The sequence below is a fragment of the Lonchura striata genome, chromosome W (assembly GCF_050655825.1).
Source record: "Lonchura striata isolate lonStrDom1 chromosome W, ASM5065582v1, whole genome shotgun sequence".
NCBI classification, from domain to species: Eukaryota; Metazoa; Chordata; class Aves; order Passeriformes; family Estrildidae; genus Lonchura; species Lonchura striata.
Window position 1 is genome coordinate 20,869,305 of NC_140743.1, and position 15,618 is coordinate 20,884,922.

Below are 15,618 nucleotides of genomic sequence, written 5' to 3' on the forward strand. Positions count from 1 at the left end.
TTGGCCAGAATTCGAGTGTAAGGCCTGGCATGACGTTCAACCTTACCTCGGCAGGGAGACCAAGCTTCCTAAGCCTAGTAGGAGTCAGGCGAAGGGACTTGGCCGGAGTCCGAGTGCAAGGCTCGGCAGGACGTTCGACCTAACCTTGGCAGGGAGACCAAGCTTCCTAAGCCTAGTAGTTGTCAGGCGAAGGGACTTGGCCAGAATCCAAGTGTAAGGCCTGGCAGGACGTTCAACCTTACCTCGGCAGGGAGACAGAGCTTCCTAAGCCTCGTAGAAGTCAGGCGAGGGGACTTGGCCAGAGTTTGAGCAAAAGGCTCGGCAGGACGTTCGACCTTACCTCGGCAGGGAGACCAACCTTCCTAAGCCTTTTAGGTATCAAGCGAGGGAACTTGGCCAGAGTTCGAGCGTAAGGCTCGGCAGGACGTTCGACCCTACCTCGGCAGAGAGACCAAGTTTCCTAAGCCTAGTAGGAGTCAGTCGTGAGGACTTGGCCGGAGTCCTAGTGCAAGGCTCGGCAGGATATTCGACCTAACCTCAGAAGGGAGACCAAGCTTCCGAAGCCTAATAGTAGTCAGGCGAAGGGACTTGGCCAGAGTTTGAGCAAAAGGCTTGGCAGGACGTTCGACCGTACCTCGGCAGGGAGACCAAGCTTCCTAAGCCTTTTAGGTATCAAGCGAGGGGACTTGGCCAGAGTTCGAGCGTAAGGCTCGGCAGGACGTTCGACCCAACCTCGGCAGGGAGACCAAGCTTCCTAAGCCTAGTAGGAGTCAGGCGAAGGGACTTGGCCAGAGTTCGAGGGTGAGGCTCGTCATGACATTCGTCTTTACTTTGGCAGGTAGACCAAGCTTTCTAAGCCTAGTCGGAGTCAAGCAAAGGTACTGGGACGGACGTCAAATGTAAGGCTCGGCAGGGCGTTCGACCTTACCTTCGCTGGGAACCAAGCTTCCTAATCCTAGTAGGAGTCAGGCGACAGGACTTGGCCAGTATTCGAGTGTAAGGCCTGGCAGGACTTTCAACTTTACCTCGGCAGGGAGACTAAACTTCCTAAGTATAGTAGGAATCAGGCGAAAGGACATGGCAGGAGTTCGAGTGTAAGACTCCTCAGCACGTTTGACCTAACCTCGGCAGGGAGACCAAACTTCCTAAGCCTCGTAGAAGTCAGGTGAGGGGACTTGGCCAGAGTTTGAGCAAAAAGCTCGGCAGGACGTTAGACCTTACCTCGGCAGGGAGTCCAAGCTTCCTAAGCCTTTTAGGAGTCAAGCGAAGGGAACTGGCCAGAGTTCGAGCGTAAGGCTCCGCAGGACATTCAACCCTACCTCGGCAGGGAGACAGAGCTTCCTAAGCCTAGTAGGAGCCAGGCGAGAAGACTGGGCCAGAAATCGAGTGTAAGGCTTGGCAGGACGTTCGACCTCACCTCGATAGGGAGACCAAGCTTCCTAAGCCTCATAGGAGTTAGGCGAGGGGACTTGGCCCGAGTTCGAGTGTAAGGCTCGGTAGGACGTTCGACCTTACCTCGTCAAGGAGATGTAGCTTCCTAAGCCTAGTAGGAGTCAGGTGAAGGGACTTGGCCAGAGTTCGAGTGTAAGGCTCGGCAGGACGTTCGACCTTACCTCAGCAGGGAGACCAAGCTTCTTAAGCCTCGTAGGAGTCAGGCGAGGGGTCTTGGCCCGAGTTCGAGTGTAAGGCTCGGTAGGACGTTCGACCTTACCTCGGCAGGGAGACAAAGCTTCCTAAGCCTCGTAGGAGTCAGGTGAGTGGACTTGGCTCGAGTTCGAGTGTAAGGCTCGGCAGGACGTTCGACCTTACCTCGACAGGGAGACCAAGCTTCCTAAGCCTAGTAGGAGCCCGGCGAGAAGACTGGGCCAGAAATCGAGTGTAAGGCTTGGCAGGACGTTCGACTTTACCGCGGCAGGTAGACCAAGCTTCCTAAGCTTAGTAGGAGTTAGTCGAGGGGCCTGGGCCAGAATTCGACTGTAAGGCTCGGCAGGACGTTCGACCCTACCTCGGCCGGGAGACCAAGGTTCCTAAGACTAGTAGGAGTCCGGCGACAGGACTTGGCCAGAATTCGAGTGTAAGGCCTGGCAGGACGTTCGACCTTACCTCGGCAGGGAGACCAAGCTTCCTAAGCCTAGTAGGAGTCAGGCGAATAGACTTGGCCGGAGTCCTAGTGCAAGGCTCGGCGGGTTATTCGACCTAACCTCAGAAGGGAGACCAAGCTTCCTAAGCCTAATAGTAGTCAGGCGAAGGGACTTGGCCAGAATTTGAGCAAAAGGCTCGGCAGGACGTTCGACCTTACCTCGGCAGGGAGACCAAGCTTCCTAAGCCTTTTAGGTATCAAGCGAGGGGACTTGGCCAGAGTTCGAGCGTAAGGCTCGGCAGGACGTTCGACCCTACCTCGGCAGATAGAGCAAGCTTCCTAAGCCTAGTAGGAGTCAGTCGAGAGGACTTGGCCGGAATTCGAGTGTAAGGCTCGGCAGGATGTTCGACCTTACCTCGGCAGGGAGACAAAGCTTCCTAAGCCTTGTAGGAGCCAGGCGAGAAGACTGGGCCAGAAATCGAGTGTAAGGCTCGGCAGGACGTTCGACTTTACCACGGCAGGGAGACCAAGCTTCCTAAGCTTAGAAGAAGTTAGACGAGTGGACTGGGCCAGAATTCGAGTGTAAGGCTCGGCAGGACGTTCGACCCTACCTCGGCAGGGAGACCAAGCTTCCTAAGCCTAGTAGGAGTCAGGCAACAGGACTTGGCCAGTATTCGAGTGTAAGGCCTGGCAGGACGTTCGACCTAACCTCGGCAGGGAAACCAAGCTTCATAAGCCTCATAGGAGTCAGGCGAAGGGACTTGGCCAGAGTTCGAGGCTGAGGCTCGTCATGACGTTCGTCTTTACTTTGGCAGGTAGACCAAGCTTCCTAAGCCTAGTTGGAGTCAAGCAAAGGTACGGGGACGGACGTCAAATGTAAGGCTCGGCAGGACGTTCGACCTTACCTCCGCTGGGAACCAAGCTTCCTAATCCTAGTAGGAGTCAGTTGAAGGGACTCGGCCGGAGGTCGAGTGTACGGCTCGGCAGGATGTTCGACCTTACCTCAGCAGGGAGACCAAGCTTCCTAAGCCTAGTATAAGTAAGGCGAATGTACTTGCCAAGAGTTCGAGTGTAAGGCTCGGCAGGCCGTTTGACGTTACCTCGGCAGGGAGACCAAGCTTCCTAAGTATAGTAGGAATCAGGCGAAGGGACATGGCAGGAGTTCGAGTGTAAGACTCCTCAGAACGTTTGACCTAACCTCGGCAGGGAGACCAAACTTCCTAAGCCTCGTAGAAGTCAGGTGAGGGGACTTGGCATGAGTTTGAGCAAAAAGCTCGGCAGGACGTTCGACCTTACCTCGGCAGGGAGTCCAAGCTTCCTAAGCGTAGTAAAAGTCAGGCGAAGGGACTTGGAAAAAATTCGAGTTTAAGGCTCGGCAGGATGTTCGAACTTACCTCGGCAGGGAGACAAAGCTTCCTAAGCCTAGTAGGAGCCAGGCGAGAAGACTGGGCCAGAAATCGAGTGTAAGGCTTGGCAGGACGTTCGACCTTACCTCACCAGGGAGACCAAGCTTTCTAAGCCTAGTAGGCGTCAGGCGAAGGGACTTGGCCCGAATTCGAGTGTAAGTCTCGGTAGGACGTTCGACCTTTCCTCGGCTGTCAGAACAAGCTTCATAAGCCTAGTAGGAGTCCGGCGAAGGGACTTGGCCCGAATTCGAGTGTAAGGCCTGGCAGGACGTTCGACCACTCCTCGGCAGGGAGACCAAGCTTCCTAAGCTTAGTAGGAGAGTTAGGCGAGGGGACTTGGCTCGAGTTCGAGTGTAAGTCTCGGCAGGACGTTCGACCTTACCTCGGCAGGGAGACCAAGCTTCCTAAGCCTACTAGGAGTCAGGCGAGGGGACTTGGCCCGAGTTCGAGTGTAAGGCTCGGCAGGACATTCGACCTTACCTCGACAGGGAGACCAAGCTTCCTAAGCCTAGTAAAAGTCAGGCACAGGGACTTGAAAAAAGCTCGAGTTTAATTCTCGGCAGGACGTTCGACCTAACCTCGGCAGGGAGACAAAGCTTCCTAAGCCTTTTAGGAGTCAAGCAAAGGGAATTCGCCAGAGTTCGAGCGTAAGGCTCGGCAGGACATTCGACCCTACCTCGGCAGGGAGACCAAGGTTCCTAAGCCTAGTAGGAGTCAGGCGAAGGGACTTGGCCGGAGTCAAAGTGCAAGGCTCGGCAGGATGTTCGACCTTACCTCGGCAGGGAGACCAAGCTTCCTAAGGCTAGTAGTTGTCAGGCGAAGGGACTTGGGCAGAATTCGAGCGTAAGGCCTGGCAGGACGGTCGACCTAACCTCAGAAGGGAGACCAAGCTTCCTAAGCCTAATAGTAGTCAGGCAAAGGGACTTGGCCAGAGTTTGAGCAAAAGGCTCGGCAGGACGTTCGACCCTACCTCGGCAGATAGAGCAAGCTTCCTAAGCCTAGTAGGAGTCAGTCGAGAGGACTTGGCCGGAATTCGAGTGTAAGGCTCGGCAGGATGTTCGACCTTACCTCGGCAGGGAGACAAAGCTTCCTAAGACTTGTAGGAGCCAGGCGAGAAGACTGGGCCAGAAATCGAGTGTAAGGCTCGGCAGGACGTTCGACTTTACCACGGCAGGGAGACCAAGCTTCCTAAGCTTAGAAGAAGTTAGACGAGTGGACTGGGCCAGAATTCGAGTGTAAGGCTCGGCAGGACGTTCGACCCTACCTCGGCAGGGAGACAAAGCTTCCTAAGCCTCGTAGGAGCCAGGCGAGAAGACTGGGCCAGTATTCGAGTGTAAGGCCTGGCAGGACGTTCGACCTAACCTCGGCAGGGAAACCAAGCTTCATAAGCCTCATAGGAGTCAGGCGAAGGGACTTGGCCAGAGTTCGAGGGTGAGGCTCGTCATGACGTTCGTCTTTACTTTGGCAGGTAGACCAAGCTTCCTAAGCCTAGTTGGAGTCAAGCAAATGTACGGGGACGGACGTCAAATGTAAGGCTCGGCAGGACGTTCGACCTTACCTCCGCTGGGAACCAAGCTTCCTAATCCTAGTAGGAGTCAGTTGAAGGGACTTGGCCGGAGGTCGAGTGTACGGCTCGGCAGGATGTTCGACCTTACCTCAGCAGGGAGACCAAGCTTCCTAAGCCTAGTATAAGTAAGGCGAATGTACTTGCCAAGAGTTCGAGTGTAAGGCTCGGCAAGCCGTTTGACGTTACCTCGGCAGGGAGACCAAGCTTCCTAAGTATAGTAGGAATCAGGCGAAGGGACATGGCAGGAGTTCGAGTGTAAGACTCCTCAGAACGTTTGACCTAACCTCGGCAGGGAGACCAAACTTCCTAAGCCTCGTAGAAGTCAGGTGAGGGGACTTGGCATGAGTTTGAGCAAAAAGCTCGGCAGGACGTTCGACCTTACCTCGGCAGGGAGTCCAAGCTTCCTAAGCGTAGTAAAAGTCAGGCGAAGGGACTTGGAAAAAATTCGAGTTTAAGGCTCGGCAGGATGTTCGAACTTACCTCGGCAGGGAGACAAAGCTTCCTAAGCCTAGTAGGAGCCAGGCGAGAAGACTGGGCCAGAAATCGAGTGTAAGGCTTGGCAGGACGTTCGACCTTACCTCACCAGGGAGACCAAGCTTTCTAAGCCTAGTAGGCGTCAGGCGAAGGGACTTGGCCCGAATTCGAGTGTAAGTCTCGGTAGGACGTTCGACCTTTCCTCGGCTGTGAGAACAAGCTTCATAAGCCTAGTAGGAGTCCGGCGAAGGGACTTGGCCCGAATTCGAGTGTAAGGCCTGCCAGGACGTTCGACCTTACCTTGACAGGGAGACCAAGCTTCCTAAGCCTAGTAAAAGTCAGGCACAGGGAATTGGAAAAAGCTCGAGTTTAATTCTCGGCAGGACGTTCGACCTAACCTCGGCAGGGAGACAAAGCTTCCTAAGCCTTTTAGGAGTCAAGCAAAGGGAATTGGCCAGAGTTCGAGCGTAAGGCTCGGCAGGACATTCGACCCTACCTCAGCAGGGAGACAAAGCTTCCTAAGCCTACTAGGAGCCAGGCGAGAAGACTGGGCCAGAAATCGAGTGTAAGGCTCTGCAGGACGTTCGACCCTACCTCGGCAGGGAGACCAAGGTTTCTAAGCCTAGTAGGAGTCAGGCGAAGGGACTTGGCCGGAGTCAAAGTGCAAGGCTCGGCAGGACGTTCGACCTAACCTCGGCAGGGAGACCAAGCTTCCTAAGCCTAGTAGTTGTCAGGCGAAGGGACTTGGCCAGAATTCGAGCGTAAGGCCTGGCAGGACGGTCGACCTTACCTCGGCAGGGAGACCAAGCTTCCTAAGCTTAGTAGGAATCAGGCGAAGGGACTTGGCCGTAGTTCGAGTGTAAGGCTCGGCAGGACGTTCGTCCCTACTTCGGCAGGGAGACCAAGCTTCCTAAGCCTAGTAGGAGTCAGGCGAAGGGACTTGGCCGGAGTTCGAGTGTAAGGCTCGGCAGGACGTTCGACCTTACCTCTGCTGGGAACCAAGCTTCCTAATGTCATGGTTTGACACTGGCACAATGCCAGTGCCCCCATGAAAATGCGATCCCTACCTGGAATGCTGTGAAGTGGAATCTAGAATAGAGCAAAACAGACCCAAGCTTGATAACAGGAAAAAAAACTTTATTAAACTACCACTACAAAAGAAAAGAGAAAACTAAAGAAGGGAAAAAAAACCACACAAAGATCCAAATGAAAACCTTGCAAAACATTCCTCCCCCCCACCACCCAACTCCAACAAACCACAGTGAGACACAATCTGGACCCCAATCAAGTTTCCACCCTTCAAACAACAGATACTCAGTCCATCGAGGGAACCGAGTCTCTCCTGTGCCACAGACCCCCCAAGAAACACAGCTCCACAGCCTGTGTTTCCATGTCACACATGGCACCGCCCGGAGAAAAAAGTTTGCCATGGTGACCCTTCTCCTTTCCATGCACAGTGCTCTCACCACCAATGCATGGATGGTCAGACTGCCTTTAGGATTTTTCCTTTCAAGGATGCCCTGCCAAGAGGGGAGAAAACAACAGTTCAGTTTTTCATTGTTTGGGACCACAGTCCCCCCCCATTTTCCCCTGGGGCCGAGGGCTCAAGAACAGAGATCTTCTTCTCTTCTCTTTTCCTTTCCAGGGCAAGGGGGCGCCACCACAAACCCCCTAACCTTTTCTCTGTTCACTCCACTTTTGTCTTTTTCCCAGCTGAAGCAGGTCTCTTGACTCACTGGCATCCTCCCAAAACACAGTCCCTCTTGAAGGAGAAGATTTGGTTCAGGTTGTGGCTAACATGGAAAAGTCCAGCCAAAAGCCACTCCTTGTCCCCCTCCCATCCAGAATTCCTCCTTCCAACATCCCATCCCAGGGTCCAAGGTATCCCTCTTCTTCTCTTTCAAACCGAGGAGGGGAAAGGAAAATTCACAAAGCTTTCATTTCTCAAGGAAGGGTTAAAAGTCTGAACTCCCAGGATGGCTCGATGCCCGGACATCCAGCGACTACCACACACTGGGCACCTTGCAGCAGCTCCCCCCGCTCCTCCTTCCTTGCGGCTTTCTCTCTCCCTCTCGGGAGAGGAACTCTGGGGGGGGGAAATGTAGACATCCCAGATTTCTTCCACCCTTCCATCTGCAGGGGCCAGCCCGGTTCCAGTCCTTTCACCACCCTTGGGGCTTTCAGCCTACCTTTCTCAGGCCATGGGGGCTTCCCCTCCCCCACCCAGCTCGTGGCTGGGCGGGGGAAGGTCTGCACTGCACGCTGACCGGAACCAAAGAGAGCGAGTTCCCCTGGGAATTCTGCTTTCAACTCCTCTGTGTTCTCAGAGGCGTGTCAACTTTCAATTGGTCAATATCTAAATTGACCTCTTCCTTCCGGAAAAAATTATCATTCCGTGTCAAACCACGACACTAATCCTAGTAGGAGTCAGGTGAAGGGACTTGGCCGGAGCTCGAGTGTAAGGCTCGGCAGGATGTTCGACCTTACCTCAGCAGGGAGACCAAGCTTCCTAAGCCTAGTATAAGTAAGGCGAAGGTACTTGGCAAGAGTTCGACGGTAAGGCTCAGCAGGACGTTTGACGTTACCTCGGCAGGGAGACCAAGTTTCCTAAGACTATTAGGACTCAAGCCAAGGGAATTGGCCAGAGTTCGAGCGTAAGGCTCGGAAGGAGGTTCGACCCTACCTCGGCAGGGAGACAAAGCTTCCTAAGCCCAGTAGGAGCCAGGCGAGCAGACCGGGCCAGAAATCGAGTGTAAGGCTTGCCAGGACGTTCGACCTTACCTCGGCAGGGAGACCAAGCTTTCTAAGCCTAGTAGGCGTCAGGCGAAGGGACTTGGCCCGAATTCGAGTGTAAGGCTCGGCAGGACGTTCGACCTCTCTTCGGCAGTGAGACCAAACTTCCTAAGCCTACTAAAAGTCAGGCGAGGGGACTTGGCCGTAGTTCGAGCGTAAGACTCGGTAGGATGTTTGATTTTACCTCGGAAGGGAGACCAAGCTTCCTAAACCTCATAGGAGTCAGGCGAGTGGACTTGGCCCGAGTTCGAGTGTAAGTCTCGGCAGGACGTTCGACCTTACCTCGACAGGGAGACCAAGCTTCCTAAGCCTAGTAGGAGCCCGGCGAGAAGACTGGGCCAGAAATCGAGTGTAAGGCTCGGCAGGACGTTCGACCCTACCTCGGCCGGAGACCAAGGTTCCTAAGACTAGTAGGAGTCCGGCGACAGGACTTGGCCAGAATCCGAGTGTAAGGCCTGGCAGGACGTTCGACCTTACCTCGGCAGGGAGACCAAGCTTCCTAAGCCTAGTAGGAGTCAGGCGAAGGGACTTGGCCAGAGTTTGAGCAAAAGGCTCGGCAGGACGTTCGACCTTACCTCGGCAGGGAGACCAAGCTTCCTAAGCCTTTTAGGTATCAAGCTAAGGGACTTGGCCAGAGTTCGAGCGTAAGGCTCGGCAGGACGTTCGACCCTACCTCGGCAGATAGAGCAAGCTTCCTAAGCCTTTTAGGTATCAAGCGAGGGGACTTGGCCAGAGTTCGAGCGTAAGGCTCGGCAGGACGTTCGACCCTACCTCGGCAGATAGAGCAAGCTTCCTAAGCCTTGTAGGAGCCAGGCGAGAAGACTAGGCCAGAAATCGAGTGTAAGGCTCGGCAGGACGTTCGACTTTACCACGGCAGGGAGACCAAGCTTCCTAAGCTTAGAAGAAGTTAGACGAGTGGACTGGGCCAGAATTCGAGTGTAAGGCCTGGCAGGACGTTCGACCTAACCTCGGCAGGGAGACCAAGCTTCATAAGCCTCATAGGAGTCAGGCGAAGGGACTTGGCCAGAGTTCGAGGGTGAGGCTCGTCATGACGTTCGTCTTTACTTTGGCAGGTAGACCAAGCTTCCTAAGCCTAGTTGGATTCAATCAAAGGTACGGGGACGGACGTCAAATGTAAGGCTCGGCAGGACGTTCGACCTTACCTCCGCTGGGAACCAAGCTTCCTAATCCTAGTAGGAGTCAGTTGAAGGGACTTGGCCGGAGGTCGAGTGTACGGCTCGGCAGGATGTTCGACCTTACCTCAGCAGGGAGACCAAGATTCCTAAGCCTAGTATAAGTAAGGCGAATGTACTTGCCAAGAGTTCGAGTGTAAGGCTCGGCAGGCCGTTTGACGTTACCTCGGCAGGGAGACCAAGCTTCCTAAGTATAGTAGGAATCAGGCGAAGGGACATGGCAGGAGTTCGAGTGTAAGACTCCTCAGAACGTTTGACCTAACCTCGGCAGGGAGACCAAACTTCCTAAGCCTCGTAGAAGTCAGGTGAGGGGACTTGGCATGAGTTTGAGCAAAAAGCTCGGCAGGACGTTCGACCTTACCTCGGCAGGGAGTCCAAGCTTCCTAAGCGTAGTAAAAGTCAGGCGAAGGGACTTGGAAAAACTTCGAGTTTAACGCTCGGCAGGATGTTCGAACTTACCTCGGCAGGGAGACAAGGCTTCCTAAGCCTAGTAGGAGCCAGGCGAGAAGACTGGGCCAGAAATCGAGTGTAAGGCTTGGCAGGACGTTCGACCTTACCTCACCAGGGAGACCAAGCTTTCTAAGCCTAGTAGGCGTCAGGCGAAGGGACTTGGCCCGAATTCGAGTGTAAGTCTCGGTAGGACGTTCGACCTTTCCTCGGCTGAGAGAACAAGCTTCATAAGCCTAGTAGGAGTCCGGCGAAGGGACTTGGCCCGAATTCGAGTGTAAGGCCTGGCAGGACGTTCGACCTCTCCTCGGCAAAGAGACCAAGCTTCCTAAGCCTACTAGGAGTCAGGCGAGGGGACTTGGCCCGAGTTCGAGTATAAGGCTCGGCAGGACGTTCGACCTTACCTCGACAGGGAGACCAAGCTTCCTAAGCCTAGTAAAAGTCAGGCACAGGGACTTGGAAAAAGCTCGAGTTTAAGTCTCGGCAGGACGTTCGACCTAACCTCGGCAGGGAGACAAAGCTTCCTAAGCCTTTTAGGAGTCAAGCAAAGGGAATTGGCCAGAGTTCGAGCGTAAGGCTCGGCAGGACATTGGACCCTACCTCGGCAGGGAGACAAAGCTTCCTAAGCCTACTAGGAGCCATGCGAGAAGACTGGGCCAGAAATCGAGTGTAAGGCTCGGCAGGACGTTCGACCCTACCTCGGCAGGGAGACCAAGGTTCCTAAGCCTAGTAGGAGTCAGGCGAAGGGACTTGGCCGGAGTCAAAGTGCAAGGCTCGGCAGGACGTTCGACCTAACCTCGACAGGGAGACCAAGCTTCCTAAGCCTAGTAGTTGTCAGGCGAAGGGACTTGGCCAGAATTCGAGCGTAAGGCCTGGCAGGACGGTCGACCTTACCTCGGCAGGGAGACCAAGCGTCCTAAGCCTAGTAGTTGTCAGGCGAAGGGACTTGGCCAGAATTCGAGCGTAAGGCCTGGCAGGACGGTCGACCTTACCTCGGCAGGGAGACCAATCTTCCTAAGCCTAGTAGGAATCAGGCGAAGGGACTTGGCCGTAGTTCGAGTGTAAGGCTCGGCAGGACGTTCGTCCCTACTTCGGCAGGGAGACCAAGCTTCCTAAGCCTAGTAGGAGTCAGGCGAAGGGACTTGGCCGGAGTTCGAGTGTAAGGCTCGGCAGGACGTTCGACCTTACCTCTGCTGGGAACCAAGCTTCCTAATGTCATGGTTTGACACTGGCACAATGCCAGTGCCCCCATGAAAATGCGATCCCTACCTGGAATGCTGTGAAGTGGAATCTAGAATAGAGCAAAGCAGACCCAAGCTTGATAACAGGAAAAAAAACTTTATTAAACTACCACTACAAAAGAAAAGAGAAAACTAAAGAAGGGAAAAAAAACCACACATGGTCCAAATGAAAACCTTGCAAAACATTCCTCCCCCCCACCACCCAACTCCAACAAACCACAGTGAGACACAATCTGGACCCCAATCAAGTTTCCACCCTTCAAACAACAGATACTCCGTCCATCGAGGGAACAGAGTCTCTCCTGTGCCACAGACCCCCCAAGAAACACAGCTCCACAGCCTGTGTTTCCATGTCACACATGGCACCGCCCGGAGAAAAAAGTTTGCCATGGTGACCCTTCTCCTTTCCATGCACAGTACTCTCACCACCAATGCATGGATGGTCAGACTGCCTTTAGGATTTTTCCTTTCAAGGATGCCCTGCCAAGAGGGGAGAAAACAACAGTTCAGTTTTTCATTGTTTGGGACCACAGTCCCCCCCCCATTTTCCCCTGGGGCCGAGGGCTCAAGAACAGAGATCTTCTTCTCTTCTCTTTTCCTTTCCAGGGCAAGGGGGCGCCACCACAAACCCCCTAACCTTTTCTCTGTTCACTCCACTTTTGTCTTTTTCCCAGCTGAAGCAGGTCTCTTGACTCACTGGCATCCTCCCAAAACACAGTCCCTCTTGAAGGAGAAGATTTGGTTCAGGTTGTGGCTAACATGGAAAAGTCCAGCCAAAAGCCACTCCTTGTCCCCCTCCCATCCAGAATTCCTCCTTCCAACATCCCATCCCAGGGTCCAAGGTATCCCTCTTCTTCTCTTTCAAACCGAGGAGGGGAAAGGAAAATTCACAAAGCTTTCATTTCTCAAGGAAGGGTTAAAAGTCCGAACTCCCAGGATGGCTCGATGCCCAGACATCCAGCAACTCCCACACACTGGGCACCTTGCAGCAGCTCCCCCCGCTCCTCCTTCCTTGCGGCTTTCTCTCTCCCTCTCGGGAGAGGAACTCTGGGGGGGGGAAATGTAGACATCCCAGATTTCTTCCACCCTTCCATCTGCAGGGGCCAGCCTGGTTCCAGTCCTTTCACCACCCTTGGGGCTTTCGGCCTACCTTTCTCAGGCCATGGGGGCTTCCCCTCCCCCACCCAGCTCGTGGCTGGGCGGGGGAAGGTCTGCACTGCACGCTGACCGGAACCAAAGAGAGCGAGTTCCCCTGGGAATTCTGCTTTCAACTCCTCTGTGTTCTCAGAGGCGTGTCAACTTTCAATTGGTCAATATCTAAATTGACCTCTTCCTTCCGGAAAAAACTATCATTCCGTGTCAAACCACGACACTAATCCTAGTAGGAGTCAGGTGAAGGGACTTGGCCGGAGCTCGAGTGTAAGGCTCGGCAGGATGTTCGACCTTACCTCAGCAGGGAGACCAAGCTTCCTAAGCCTAGTATAAGTAAGGCGAAGGTACTTGGCAAGAGTTCGACGGTAAGGCTCAGCAGGACGTTTGACGTTACCTCGGCAGGGAGACCAAGCTTCCTAAGTGTAGTAGGAATCAGGCGAAGGGACATGGCAGGAGTTTGAGTGTAAGACTCCTCAGCACGTTTGACTTAAACTCGGCAGGGAGACCAAGCTTCCTAAGCCTCGTAGAAGTCAGGCGAGGGGACTTGGCAAGAGTTTGAGCAAAAGGCTCGGCAGGACGTTCGACCTTACCTCGGCAGGGAGACCAAGCTTCCTAAGCGTAGTAAAAGACAGGCGAAGGGACTAGGAAAAAATTGGAGTTTAAGGCTCGGCAGGATGTTCGAACTTACCTCGGCAGGGAGACCAAGCTTCCTAAGACTATTAGGAGCCAAGCCAAGGGAATTGGCCAGAGTTCGAGCGTAAGGCTCGGAAGGACGTTCGACCCTACCTCGGCAGGGAGACAAAGCTTCCTAAGCCTAGTAGGCGTCAGGCAAAGGGACTTGGCCCGAATTCGAGTGTAAGGCTCGGCAGGACGTTCGACCTCTCTTCGGCAGTGAGACCAAACTTCCTAAGCCTACTAGGAGTCAGGCGAGGGGACTTGGCCATAGTTCGAGCGTAAGACTCGGTAGGATGTTCGATTTTACCTCGGAAGGGAGACCAGGCTCCCTAAACCTCATAGGAGTCAGGCGAGTGGACTTGGCCCGAGTTCGAGCATAAGGCTCGGCAGGACGTTCGACCTTACCTCGACAGGGAGACCAAGCTTCCTAAGCCTGGTAAAAGTCAGGCGCAGGGCCTTGGAAAAAGTTCGAGTTTAAGTCTTGGCAGGACGTTCGAACTTGCCTCGGCAGGGAGACCAAGCTTCCTAAGCCATTTAAGAGTCAAGCAAAGGGAATTGGCCATAGTTCGAGTGTAATGCTCCGCAGGACGTTTGACTTTACCACGGCAGGTAGACCAAGCTTCCTAAGCCTAATAGGAGTCAGGCGACAGGACTTGGCCAGAATTCGAGTGTAAGGCCTAGCATGACGTCCAACATTACTTCGGCAGGGAGACCAAGCTTCCTAAGCCTAGTAGGAGTCAGGCGAAGGGACTTGGCCGGAGTCCGAGTGCAAGGCTCGGCAGGACCTTTGACCTTACCTCGGCAGGAATACCAAGCTTCCTAAGCCTTTTAGGTATCAAGCGAGGGGACATGGCCAAAGTTCGAGCGTAAGGCTCGGCAGGACATTCGACCCTTCCTCGGCAGAGAGAGCAAGCTTCCTAAGCCTGGTAGGAGTCAGTCGAGAGGACTTGGCCGGAGTTCGAGTGTAAGGCTCGGCAGGACGTTCGACCTTACCTCGGCAGGGAGACAAAGCTTCCTAAGCCTTGTAGGAGCTCGGGGAGAAGGCTGGGCCAGAAATCGAGTGAAAGGCTTGGCAGGACGTTCGACCTCACCTCGGCAGAGAGACCAAGCTTCCTAAGCCTCATAGGAGTCAGGCGAGGGGGCTTGGCCCGAGTTCGAGTGTAAGGCTCGGTAGGACGTTCGACCTTACGTCGTCAAGGAGATGTAGCTTCCTAAGCCTAGTAGGGGTCAGGCGACAGGAATTGGCCAGAATTCGAGTGTAAGGCCTGGCAGGACGTTCGTCCTTTCCTCGGCAGTGAGAACAAGCCTCCTAAGCCTAGTAGTAGTCAGGTGATGAGACTTGGCCAGAAGTCGAGCGTAAGGCTCGGTAGGACGTTCGACCTTACCTCAGCAGGGAGACAAAGCTTCCTAAGCCTACTAGGAGTCAGGCGAGGGGACTTGGCTCGAGTTCGAGTGTAAGGCTCGGCAGGACGTTCGACCTTACCTCGACAGGGAGACCAAGCTTCCTAAGCCTTTTGGGAATCAAGCAAAGGGAATTGGCCAGAGTTTGAGCGTGAGGCTCGGCACGACCTTCCACCCTACCTCGGCAGGGAGACAAAGCTTCCTAAGCCTAGTAGGAGCCCGGCGAGAAGACTGGGCCAGAAATCGAGTGTAAGGCTCGGCAGGACGTTCGACTTCACCGCGGCAGGTAGACCAAGCTTCCTAAGCTTAGTTGGAGTTACTCGAGGGGCCTGGGCCAGAATTCGAGTGTAAGGCTCGGCAGTTCGTTCGACCCTACCTCGGCAGGGAGACCAAGGTTCCTAAGACTAGTAGGAGTCAGGTGACAGGACCTGGCCAGAATTCGAGTGTAAGGCCTGGCAGGACGTTCAACTTTACCTCGGCAGGGAGACCAAGCTTCCTAAGCCTAGTAGGAGTCAGGCGAAGCGACTTGGCCGGCATCCTTGTGCAAGGCTCAGCAGGACGTTCGACCTTACCTCTGAAGGGTGACCAAGCTTCCTAAGCGTAGTAAAAGACAGGCGAAGGGACTTGGAAAAAATTCGAGTTTAAGGCTCGGCAGGATGTTCGAACTTACCTCGGCAGGGAGACAAAGCTTCCTAAGCCTAGTAGGAGCCAGGCGAGAAGACTGGGCCAGAAATCGAGTGTAAGGCTTGGCGGGACGTTCGACCTTACCTCGGCTCTGAGAACAAGCTTCATAAGCCTAGTAGGAGTCCGGCGAAGGGACTTGGCCCGAATTCAAGTGTAAGGCTCGGCAGGACGTTCGACCTCTCCTCGGCAGGGAGACCAAGCTTCCTAAGCTTAGTAGGAGAGTTAGGTGAGGAGACTTGGCCGGAGTTCGAGTGTAAAGCTCGGCAGATGGTTTGACGTTACCTCGGCAGGGAGACCAAGCTTCCTAAGCCTACTAGGAGTCAGGCGAGGGGACTTGGCCATAGTTCGAGCGTAAGACTCGGTAGGACGTTCGACCTTACCTCAGAAGCAAGACAAAGCTTCCTAAGCCTCGTAGGAGTCAGGCGAGGGGACTTGGCTCGAGTTCGAGTGTAAGGCTCGGCAGGACGTTCGACCTTACCTCGACAGGGAGACCAAGCTTCCTAAG

At 54.4% G+C, this 15,618-nt stretch overlaps 2 long non-coding RNA genes across 2 annotated transcripts; both read right to left on the reverse strand.

Moving 5' to 3' along the window:
- Positions 1-6,647: 6,647 nt before the first annotated feature.
- LOC146763147 (uncharacterized) lies at positions 6,648-7,848 on the reverse strand. Its single transcript, XR_014952573.1, has 2 exons — positions 7,717-7,848; positions 6,648-7,613 (listed from the first exon to the last, which is right to left on the reverse strand). It is a non-coding gene; the product is annotated as an uncharacterized LOC146763147 (long non-coding RNA).
- Positions 7,849-11,804: 3,956 nt separating this feature from the next.
- Positions 11,805-12,483, reverse strand: LOC146763148 (uncharacterized). Its single transcript, XR_014952576.1, has 2 exons — positions 12,352-12,483; positions 11,805-12,248 (listed from the first exon to the last, which is right to left on the reverse strand). It is a non-coding gene; the product is annotated as an uncharacterized LOC146763148 (long non-coding RNA).
- Positions 12,484-15,618: the final 3,135 nt, after the last annotated feature.